Source organism: Corvus hawaiiensis, chromosome 3 (genome assembly GCF_020740725.1).
Source record: "Corvus hawaiiensis isolate bCorHaw1 chromosome 3, bCorHaw1.pri.cur, whole genome shotgun sequence".
Lineage (NCBI taxonomy): Eukaryota > Metazoa > Chordata > Aves > Passeriformes > Corvidae > Corvus > Corvus hawaiiensis.
The window spans coordinates 33,280,538-33,292,558 of NC_063215.1; the positions used below are offsets into that span (position 1 = coordinate 33,280,538).

Genomic DNA, 12,021 nt, shown 5'->3' on the forward strand with positions numbered 1-12,021 from the left:
ATAATAAGAAGTACTGTAATATTCTGCATATTTCAATTGCAAAGAATGATTTCATCATACCAAACATGCAGTATAATTTCAAGAATAAAAAAAATAGGAGATATGAATAAAAGAGAGGTTTGCCACACTATTTGCCAGTGACTATCAGTGAAGTACAGAAAACATTTGTATGTAGAAACAAAGTGAACCATTTCCAGCATATTTCTGTGCTGGATAATGTCACATTTGCCTGAATAACTTATTAGGCTCCCTCTGGTTTGACAAATGTGTTTGAGCTGTCAGATTGTGTCTAAAGGCAGCCACTCAATTCTTTGTTTTTAGTCCCAAATTACACTTGACATTTATTGTTAAACTCAAGGTGCCTCCTTACAAAACCGATTCAGTCTTTGCAATTGTGCACTTTCTACTAACTAATCAATAGATAAGCAGTTTACATGGCCTTTGGCTTCTAGCTCAGTCACTAGCTTTTAACAAAAATCACTGCCTTGGAAGCAACAAAGACCTTTAAGGGGATTGAAACAGTCATACATAATTAAGCTTTTCTGCCTGTATATTTATGCTTTGATACCAGCACACAGAGAAAAAAATAAAATCTGCAGGGATTTTGCCTCTTTCATTTTAAAAAACCCACCTGTTCTCAGTTTATGTATTTTCTTTACTCATGGACAAAGAGTTTCTATGCTACTTGTCTAGAGAGAGCTAGGAAAAAGACAGAAATCAGTGGAACGCTTGCAGAAAATGTAGCAGTGGTAACACCTCTCTGTAATTCTCTAGGCATTTTATAATTTACTCTTTGCTGAGAATTAATGGTTTTTGTACCAGGAGGTTGGCTAGGATCCATTCGCCGCAGATGCAAACAGCTGATGACCACTTCTGACCTCTCATTTGTGGCCCATAGGAAATTGCTGCATGAAAGTGCATCAAAATGCTAAAGATATATCATTGATAAGAGTGGAGGAAGAGAGAGAAAAGATGATTCACATTCTTATGTTTGGTATTTCCAGTTGCTTATAGAAGACCAAAGAAATTTGCCTTTCTTGTTTGAATCACTTAGTGAGGACTGCAGAACACTGTACTGCTGGTAAGTTGCACTATGTCATATTCAAGATTTTTTCAAATAAAAGTATAATTTCTAGAACACTGAAGTTAGGTGAGATGATCACCTACAATGTATCTGATTTCTACCAGAATTACTGACATGAAGAGAGCCTTATGCATGAATTGTGGAGTAGCAGCATTTAATAATTTCCTTACTGTGAGGGTGGAAATAGTTTCCATGAGTCAACAAATAGGTATTTCTCATACTCTGAAATTATTGTATCCTCCATAAAGATGAAATGCTTGAAAATATCTGCTTGAGATAAGTAGAAAACTGAAGGTTTCATACACATGAGATGAAAAAAAACCAGGTGGGTAAAGGGCGAAGTCTTTGAATTAAAGACCTGACTTGCTTTGTGAAGAGGATACTTAGATGTCCTATTTCAGGTCTGGGAAACCTCAAGTATTTACTTCCTGGAGAGAGCCAGGAACACCAGGAACACACCCTCTTATGTTAAAGTCTCTGTATCTCTCTTCCTGTGATAAAGTTTGGAGTGTATCTTCAACACATCTCCAGATTCATCTGCAAAGGCAAAATGTTGCATGTTGGACATTGGAGCAGTGAACACTGCACAATGTACAGAAGTTCTTTTTGTGTACTGTGTCTTTCTTTCCCCATTGTTTTGCAGTGTTGTCCAGACTCATTCATTCAGTGCTCCAATTTAGGACCTTTTTTCTTTTTATTAAAATCTTCAAAGATTTTCCTTCTTTGCAGTTTGTACCCTTGACATGTTAGATCTAATATAAGGAGTTCTTGGAGACCAAAGGCTCTTGTGCTCCATAAATCCTTTTGAGAATTTTTACCATCTGTCAATCATGAGCCTAATAAATCTTCCTACTTAAGGCAGTTTAGAACTTTTCAGTAGGTCACTTGAGCTTACAGCATCTTTTAAAAAATTGCCTGAAAGAACAAAATGTTGATGAAAAGCAGAAGACAAATAACTCTCATTCCAGTAGGTGTTTTTTAAGTAGTTTTTCCTCTCCCAGTTCCTGTCTTGAAGCCACTGGGCAAATGCTTCTTTGCACTACATCGGGTATTTAATAACTAATGTAGACATGGTTCTTCACTGTCTTGTTTTTCAAGCTGCCAAGTTCTGCACTCAAAGCCTGGTCTAACAAAGAAGGCATATGCTGATTTAAGATGGGTCAACAAACCAGAATGTCTCCCTGAATGGATTTTACATTATTTAACGGAAGCATCAAGTCTCCACCCTATTGAGTTAAGGAAGAACTAAGTCATGTTAAGCAAGAAGCTAAGGGTAATTGATATCACTCAGTAAAGTATTTTATCCTTGTTCCAGCCAGATGTTGAAGGTGGCAGGTAATTTTGTACATAATTATTACTTGTGAAAACTGAGTACATGGAGATTTATGTGACTGCAAGACGTATTTAATCTTTAACCATCAAAGCTTTTGACAAATACGCAACCAGTTTTCTGTCTGTTAAGTGTATAAAACTTTGAACATGCATTGGGCAAGGGTGAGTGAAACCTGATATTTCTGCATTACAAAAGCAGAAACAAACACTTCCATATTTGACTTGCTCGGAATACTACAAGCATGATGCCAGTAAAATACATTTGAAAACCTGGAATCACTGAGAACAGATAGTGAATAATTTCTGTCTGAAGTGATTTCAGGTGATGACCCTGCTAAAACAGGAGCCTAACACAGCACAGCTTGCTGTAGTGTCACAAAAGAGCTAAAAGTGTCTGCAGTGGAAGCAATCATAATCTAATAAAAATGTTGTGGTAAATTTTATGTAGAAAAATGTGTATAAAAGCTCAGGGGTATTATTAACAAAATGACTGACAAGTGCTTTTTTTCTTCTCTTCCCTCCTGGAATCAGAGTCATGCTGTGTCACTGGTTAGAGGTGAAAACCAAATGGCTAGAATAAAGTATCAAGGAAATGTCAGTCCTTTTGGCTACTTCTGTCATTCAAATGAACCCTGACTAATTACAGGACCAAATTACTCAGTTGAATATACACAAGAAAATACAGACCTTTCTTTCATCTGGGAGGTGGTTGCGAGTGTGTACAGCATCACATCAGAGTACCTCTGGGGTTTCCACACAATGGCTTGCAAGTTAGCAAGGATCCTTTCTGAACTCAAGAAATCCTAGAAATTAAAATCCTCTTGGTAAAAAATGTAACCATATTTCTTTTTTCTAACTATTTTGGTAATTAATTTTAAGAAAATCTCACCTGCAAAAATTATTAATTTGTATTTCAGGAATATTGTACATAATTGCAAAGATTCGGAGTGCATTTTTTGCTCTGCAAAAAACTTAGATATTATGAGGCTTCATTTTGCCTTAGAAATGTAAATTTTGCAGAAATACGTTGACATGTTTAGCATCGTAACAATGTGTGCCCTAGTTTTGATATGGAAAATTATTTGAGCAATAGAAAAACTGGAAATTGGCATAGAGCAACAAGAGCTGCAAATTATATTAATTTTGTTAAAGGGACAAAATAAGCCTCCTGTAGTTTTATATAATTCTGAACCTTGGAGTGTGGGGTTTTTTTAATACTTAAGCAAATATTCATCTGCAAATAGGAGTTTCATTGCACTGTTTTTCCACTAAGAAATGGAAATGGATATGGGACTTATGTGCTCCCCTAAAAGTTGGGATAATGTGTAATATATGGGTGAAAGAGTGGTGGACTTAGGCCAAATATCCATGAAATGCTGCATCCCTGTGGTTCCTAGAGAAGAAGTTGTGCTATCTTTTCTTTGCACCTTGTCTCAGTTCAGATGGCCAATTCCTTGTTGTCGAAGTGCTGCTTGTTCCTATCCTTTCCCTCCTTCCAAACTCTCAGCTTAGCTGCAAGACTGGGTGGACAGAGCTTTTTCAGTGGTTTTGGACTCTGGTAGCTAATCTTCCAGCCATGGGGATAGGAGAGTGCCATTTCCTTCCTAGGCACAGGTTTGGTTTCTGCCTGCTCTCATCTGTGGAGTATACACCTGACCTGAAGGGCTTGGAATTGACTTTTGGATTCAAAAAACAGGTATTGCCATAAGTACCAGCCGTGTCTTTTCAGCAGAGTAGTGTCTGTGGTCTGGTGTGCTGTTGTTGCTGATGACTGGGATTCTTTGACTAGTGTTTTTCTGAGAAAAAAACCACCATTAATCAGGTAACAAACCATCGAAGTTTGCTTATAAAGGTGAGGCATCGTGGTGTGCATTCAGCCCTGTGCATTAGAGGACATACATCTTTCACCTTCATTAAGACTCTTCCAGCATTTGCCAAGAGTGAATAAAAGCACCAGAGCTTGGTCCTTCTCCAGCTGCATGCTGACATTAAATGTTGTCAAGACAAGCTCAAAGGTTAGATAGCATTTCTGCCTACTGTGATGTATTGATCTTGTTCTTATGTTGTTAAAGTAATTAAAATTATGTCTGTGACTGTTTATAAAATCTCTCAGTTATAGAAATGAACTGCCTTTAGAGAAATGAACAGTCCTGTAAGAAAGAGACACAGTGAACAAGAACATGAGCCAGAAAGAAAATTATATTCATTTTCACAAATTGAATTATCTGAAATAACTGCTAACAATTATACACAGCCATTCTTCATTCCAAATGACAGCAAAGGTACTGAGGGAAAACTACATACTTGTGCTTTTTTGGATGAGTATATGAAACTCATAAATAAAAGAAATTTCACATGCTGGATTATAATACCTTGCAGTGTCCGGAAACTCACCAGTGGAAGGGGAGCAGGGGCAGGTTAATTGCAGGAGTTGGAGGAACTGAAAAGCTGCACTGCTGGGATGGACAAGATGATTTAGAACATTTTCTCAAATGATTACCCAATGGCTTAACTATTTACCATTATCCTTCAAAATTAACATACAATTTTACTGTACTTTTAGAATATCCAAGTCATGCTTTCAGATACTTCTGTGCTCAAAAAATGAATTCAGATGGAAGCAAAAGCACAGTTTGTATCAATTGCAAATGCAAATACTACCATAGTTATATGTCAGGTGGCTGCTACAGTTATCTCATGTAGTTACTGTACTTATTCTTCAAACCTAGTAGATAAATTTCTGTATTACCATATAGCAATGTGCTGTTCAGATTGCAAAATCAAATAAACACAAATAAAAAAATTCTACCTTTTTTTTAAATGGGTTTGAATGCTTTACATACAAACAATACAATATATTTCAATCTTGCATTCTGTGATTATGCAAAAGTTTGTATTATAATTTTTTTCAAGCGTAGCATACTGTATACTCCTCAGTACAAGAGAGACATGGAGCTCCTGGTGTGGGTCCACCAGAGGGCTTCAAAGATGACTGTATTGGATCTGGGCAAGCTGAAGTTCATTTTCCCACAACAGCCCTCCCTGGGCTGTACTCTGCATGGATAACTGGAAAGGTGTTGATAACCCACCAGTGTTTTGGCTACTGCTGAGCTGTGCTGGTACAGCATCAGTGTTCTTTCTCCAACTTTCTTTTCCCCCATCAAGGGGCTGGGGGTGGGCAAGATCCTGGGAGGAGTCACAACCAGGCCAGATGACCAAAATTGACTAAAGGGATATTCCAAACCATACAACATCAGCTCGAATATAAAAGATAAGGGAAGGAGGATGAAGGGGGAGCATTCATTAATCCTAGCGTTTGCCTTCTGGAGAAAGTGCTACAGGTGCTGAGGCCCTGCTTCCTGGGAAGTAGCCAGACATCACTTGCCAATGGGAAGCTTGACAAAGAGACAATTTTGGCATTCTCTCTGCATAGTAAAAATGTTGCTTAAAAAAAAAAAAAAGACAACCCCCCCCCAAACACATATAGGATGGGTAGAGTGAGTGTAAATGTTCTGATTAAGAAATAAGATCCTAAGAAGCAAACCAATTAGCAGGTACTCCTAGGTGCTACAAGAACCTTCCTTTTCAATGCCTTTGTTCTTTCTTGCTTACTTAGAGCAAACTCTATTACCAAATGAAAGTATAAATGAGCAAACAAGAAGCAAAATTTATATCTTCCTGATTGTTCTTCACAAAATGTTCTTTATTCTAGCAGAAAGGTAAATCATTATATTAAATATAGATACAGGAAATAATAAATATCTGGTAACATTGTGGAAGAAAAAGGCTATGTCAGATCAAAAGGAAGACAGATACCTGCCTGTCATTAAAAACAGAAAAGATGTCTGAGGGGCAAGGACACATCCAGAAGTACTCATGAGCAGCAAAAATCATCAGCGAAAGGTGAAAAACTTTTCAAATGTTCATGATTATGAAAAATATTTGATATTTGAAAGCAATGAATATGATGACTGTAATGAAAGAATCTGATAATTCTTCTGACATAAAATCCTTAGTCAAGAAATTTTTACTGGCAATGAACGTTTTGTTGCTCTTGTTTTGCGTTTCAGCTCCAAGATACTCTCAAAAATAGTGAGTCTTACTATAATTAGTGATCTTCCTTTCTCAGTCCATGATAGTTGTGCATTACCTTCTTATTGCAGTTTAAAAATAGTAATAAAAAAAGGTAGATCACTCTTATTTTCAACATTACTTGCTACTTGCTGTTCCTGGGAGATTTCCTCCCTATTGCCTGTCCTGTTCTATCATATGTCTAAATTTCTTTTCTTACCTTGGGTGCCGCAACTTGTTTTCCTCAAGAAGCTGGTTTGTCTTATTAATGGCTTCCCTGTTTATAGAAGAGTACAGCTAAGCTACAAAATGCAGCCTCTCCTGAAGAGCCACAGGTATACCAACTGAGCCAGGCTTTCCGGATATAGAGGATACAACCTGCTGAAGCCAGGGAGTGTGCTGAATGTGAGCCTGCATCGAAATGCTGCTGACAAGGCAGGGGAAACCCAGATCCAGGATGGTCACATCATAAGCACCTAGATTCAAAAGACATTTTGTCTGTGTATCATTTAAATGAAGCTTCAATCTTTGGATCTCTAGATAAATTGAATTATGTCTTGCAATTATGTCTTGCAAAAGGATAGACTGCATGGTGGAGAAAAAACAAAAAAAAATCTTTATCAACCTCAGCCTATGTTTATTGAACATTTTCAGGAAAGATGTGAACGTCTTTCTGAAACCAAGAGAGAGTTTCTGCCAGGAAACTTAGTGATGAGTTGAAGTCCTTAATGCAAGCAATATTAGTTTTAATTAATATGTAATGCAGTGTTAGGAAATGTGTTGCTGTAATGGTAAGATTTTTCCTCTCTGCCAATCAGTGTTCTACCAAAACCCACCAATTTCTATTTTGTGGTTGGAAGATTTTTTTGTTTATTATCAGATAGCCACAACCATTGTGTATTCAAAGAAACTCTTTAAAGTGTCTTTATTCCTCTCTGTACTGCTGTTTTATTTTACTTTGAGGCCCTTTTCATTACTGTAAAGCAATATCTCATTTAACAGACCAGCAACTGATGATGCTACAATGCAAGCTGTCTGTCAGGTGACTCTGCAGCTGCATTGTGGTTCACCTTGGAGACCACAGATTTACAAATCTTCTGGAATCCAAAGCCAGTGACACTGCTGCAGAGAAGGAATACAAATTTGATTATTTTCATTATACTCTTGTTTTGAATACTATCATTGCCTGGACCCAATCATGACAGACTAGATTTTTTCTAATCAAATTTAGCTCACCTCTGCTTCTGTCTGTGCCTATGATATGCATACAAACGCGTCTCCATTTAGGATAAAAAGAAAAGACTTTATTCTTCTCAGGTTCTTGTTTGACACTAGTGCATTCACTGGAATATACCCATCTAGTGAAGGGGAAAATTAAACCTATGGATAAGCAGTTAGAAACAATTATTAACACAAAACTAAACAGCTTTACTCTAGTACTTGCATTATGTTAGGAGCAAGAGTATGGAAAAATAAGATTCTGCCAGTAAGTAGCTTAATGGTACATGACATGAAGTTGAGGATTTTATGGAGCTATTGTCTATGTCCTATGAGTGATAGAGAATAAAATCAAGGTGTCACAGGAAAGTCAGGGTTCTGATGGTCCTGAAGGAAAGAAATTTTCTATGTCCTTGCTTACAAATATTAAAAACATAATCATTAAACAGAGAGGGAGTTCATCTTGTGTTAGCATAAAATGGCTCCTATTAACTATCACTAGACCTTTGAACACAGCTGGAATATTACTTGAAATTTCTAAAACTTTTCTGGCTAGGAATTCATAGACAAACAGGCAAGAGAGAAGAGCGGAGAGGCACTTAATGACAAAACAGCATTGTCTTTTTCAGAATTGCAGGCAACTCTAAAGCAAATAATCTCAGAAGTGCATAGATCAATAGATTAAGCACAGACTGGAAAACAGAAAGATTAATAATTTAAATGCCCACCTACAAGAAGAAGGGAAAAATATCTGGTATTAGGGAGGACATTAATCTGGCCAACATATTCAGGAGGCTTTCTGTTGTGAGTATTCAGAGTTTTCTAGAAAGTTAAAAAAAAAATTTAAAAGACAAGATCTACAGGCAAGACCTTTGCTCTCAATTTCTGTTCAGATTAAACCATTCATTTTCACAGAACTAATAATAAATGATTATTTAAGTGCAAATGATCAAGACTTGATTAAATTTATTTAAAAAAAATTACAAACAAGCCATATTCATGCTTGGAGCTTTAAAGGTCAAACTTCACAGAGCAGAAAGCAATATGCCAAATGATTTGGAAAAAGAATTCAAACAGAAAAATGGGAAAGAAATTAGTTGTTGTAGCTTTTTTGGGGCATTTTCTACCAAGATAATTTCAACTCCATGTACCATTTGTTTGTGCTGACAAGCTACTCTACATTTGTTTTCATAAAAGAAGGCACAATTTCATCATGTTGCTATATCATTAGTAAACAAATCTTCAATAGGTTCAACATCTGATTACGGCAAATTTCTGTGCACATTGTGACTACTCAGATCCACAACTACTTTCCAATAAATCTTAGCCTTTTGCAAGCTTGAAGTTTACCTTTTTTTACTATTGAAGCAATATTGAAATAAAAGTTTCAGCTAAGATGATCTAATATGGGTAAAAAGTGTTTTCCTCCAGTATCAGTACTTAACAATCAAATCCTTTATATCTATTCTATCAATATTTGCTCCCTAATCACTGTCTACTTTGATCAGTAGACAAATGCTCCACATAGCAGTAAGTGTATGTTTAATTTTATCATAAGAACTAATCATAGTTGCCTGGAAGGATTTATCCATCATCATTTTGCACAGTTTAAGAAACACAACTCAATGAGTTTTTGCTTGCTTACTGATAATTCAACTCAATATACTCTAAACTGCTATATTAAGAGAAAAAGATATGTATATTATATGATGCTTTCTCTTCAATCTCTCTTGAAGGCTGGTATTACTTTTACCTTCCTAAAGTCTTCATCTGAGTTGCAGCTCTTCATTGGTTATATCACAACCAATGTTTTTGTTTAGGCAGCAGCCTCACAAAAACATGTGTAAATACATGACTTAATTTGTACTACCAACGTTAATTTAGCTATTAACCTCGTACTAAATATAAATTTGAATGCTTGTAATATTATGATCTACTGAAGACACTAAATTTCTCCAAATCTGTATCCTAATAAAGTGTAAATATGCCATTTTCAAGCACTCTTAGATACATCTCAAACGTGTTTCTTTCTGGTAGACCATATTTGTTTTTTCAGTTTACTGTGAAGTTTTAGGAGGAAACCAACAGGCCATGATGAGAGGTTGTAGAAGAGGGCTAAAGCAGTGGGGTTTTTTACTTCCTGGGAATGTCTAATAGGACAATAGTGTATATTCACTTTTTTCAAGTTTTAGCAAATTTTCTCATGCTTTGAAATGAATTTCACAATTATTTTGTTTCTTAGCAATCTTTAACAGTTTTATTATGTTCTCTTGGAGGACTTCCAGTTTTTGAAAATTTTCACATATGGGGGTATGTTTGCTAAGCAACTTCTGCAGAGTTGTATATGAATTCCTTTGGGTAACATCAAAGTATTGTTTCATAGATGATTCTCTGAAGCATGAAGGATAAGTGAAGAGAGTGGAAAAGAATGAAATAAATGAAAAGTAAATATCTCAAATAAATAGCAATGGATTTTGCCTACAACAGGTCAATATATATTTAAAGGACATAGTTTTTGTCTGCTCCCCATAGCATCCCTTTTCTTAAATGGTGAGAGACAAATTGCTAGAAAATATCTAAGATCTTTATTACAGATATCAGAAAATAAGGAAAAGCACTTCCAAAATTGGTTTCAAAGCGTTGTTAACACTGTATCAATGTTCACTGTGGATCCTGCCTGTTGAATTAAGTGAGAGTAAAATTTGGTTTCCTCGTGAATATCTACTGAAGAGTAGTGAAAAAACAGACCAAAACCTCTTAAGCTGATACTTCTGCAGTTCCAAAGATAAAATTTCTCACCAACTCTGTGAGAACTGGAGACGAGTTAGAGGCAAATAAGAAACCTGAAAGTTACCTAACCTGTTCTGTGTTTTCTTTTCAAACAGACAAGACAGAATTTGTGAAAAAGGTGGAATAGCTGTTTTTCACAATAAAATGTATGCGAGCATGTAACAGTCAACTCACATTTTTCTTTATATAGCTTGAATATCAAGACTGGAAGCTGTTTGTTCCAACCTGTAACAGCTTTATCAGGAAACAATGTATAAACAATGTTCTTTAAGCATTCGTTAAAACTAGTAAATGACAAAAATACTCCTTAGAGATTTTTCATGGAGGGCAATGCTGCTGGCAAGATTTTCAAAATAGGAATCTATGGCAAATGGGTAGGCATGGATAGTGCTGGAGAATCAAGTGGTCTCACAGATACAGTGCAGATCACACAAGAGGCAGGCTGGAGCTAAAACCTTGCCTGCAGACAAGAGGCCTACTTTCAGTCACATTGCAGTTGAACTTAGATAAGGGAGTAAAGAAGCTTACCCAGCAGGGGACTGCGTTATTGCTTCCATGCAAAGTCTTTTTCCACTTTCTCTGCAATGCTTGTCCTTACTCCTGTGTCCTTGCCCTCCTGATTTCAGTGGTCAAAGCTACTTGCTGCGATTGCCTGAAAAACAATCAGCAATTGCTGAAATTGCCTTCTACATAGGTGGAAAAATACTGTAAACCTCAATGACTTAAGAGGTTTTTTTTCTCCCTGTACCTCTGCCAGTGCCCACAAGGAAGCAGAACTTACTAATGTTGCCACCTCCAGGGAAAATCTACATCATGAAATGGAAAGTGGTACAGAGACACCTATCTAGCAGGACCTTTGCTGGGCCAATATTGCGTGGTGTCATGTTTGTGCACGGAGAGGTTGTGTTAGACATTGCTACATTCGGCTAACAAATCATAACCAATGTGCACTCTTGTAGTTACCTTTATTATGCTCTTTTAGATGGAGCCATGTCATAGTGGAAAATTTTTGCTTGCCCTGTTTTTGCTCTGGAAATTATTCCTGAGAACTCCTTTGGGAGTAATACATTTGGAAAGGCTTCCTGAAACCAAGGCTGTGCTTCAAAAAACACAGGTGGACAACGCTCCATGTCTTGAAGCATCCAGACCACTGTTGATTACCCCAAGATACTCCTGTCATTTAAAGTACAAGTGTCTTTGGGGAGTAACTGCTGAGAACTTCACCTGATGCCTGATGGAGGAAGGCTGGCTCTTGCATTAGAAAAGAGACCACAATATCAAAAATACAGACTATTCAGCAAACCAAATGCTGGTTGGGAATTTTTACTCGTGTTTATACTAAGACAACAAGGTAAATATTTAAAGTCTCCAAAAAGATGAGGTGTCAGTATGCTCCTTGGTTTGGGTTTTTATTTTGCCTTCTAATATCCTCACAAAGGATATCAAAGCATGTCTTTTGGAGCAGTGTAGTGCTTTTAGTTGTTCATGTAGTGGGAAGTAGTGCTGAAACCACCATGTACTGGGTT

At 36.7% G+C, this 12,021-nt stretch overlaps 1 long non-coding RNA gene across 10 annotated transcripts in view; it reads left to right on the plus strand.

Annotated features, from left to right (window-relative positions):
* LOC125322955 overlaps positions 1–12,021 on the plus strand; it is an 85,167-nt gene that overhangs the window by 62,868 nt on the left and 10,278 nt on the right. For 9 of the 10 annotated variants that reach the window (XR_007202304.1, XR_007202307.1, XR_007202310.1 and 6 more), the window contains 2 exons: positions 1,005–1,081; positions 2,183–5,216. This is a non-coding gene — a long non-coding RNA (uncharacterized LOC125322955). Of the gene's footprint in view, positions 1–1,004; positions 1,082–2,182; positions 5,217–12,021 lie in introns of those variants that run through there. The other variant, XR_007202312.1, reaches the window with a different exon arrangement.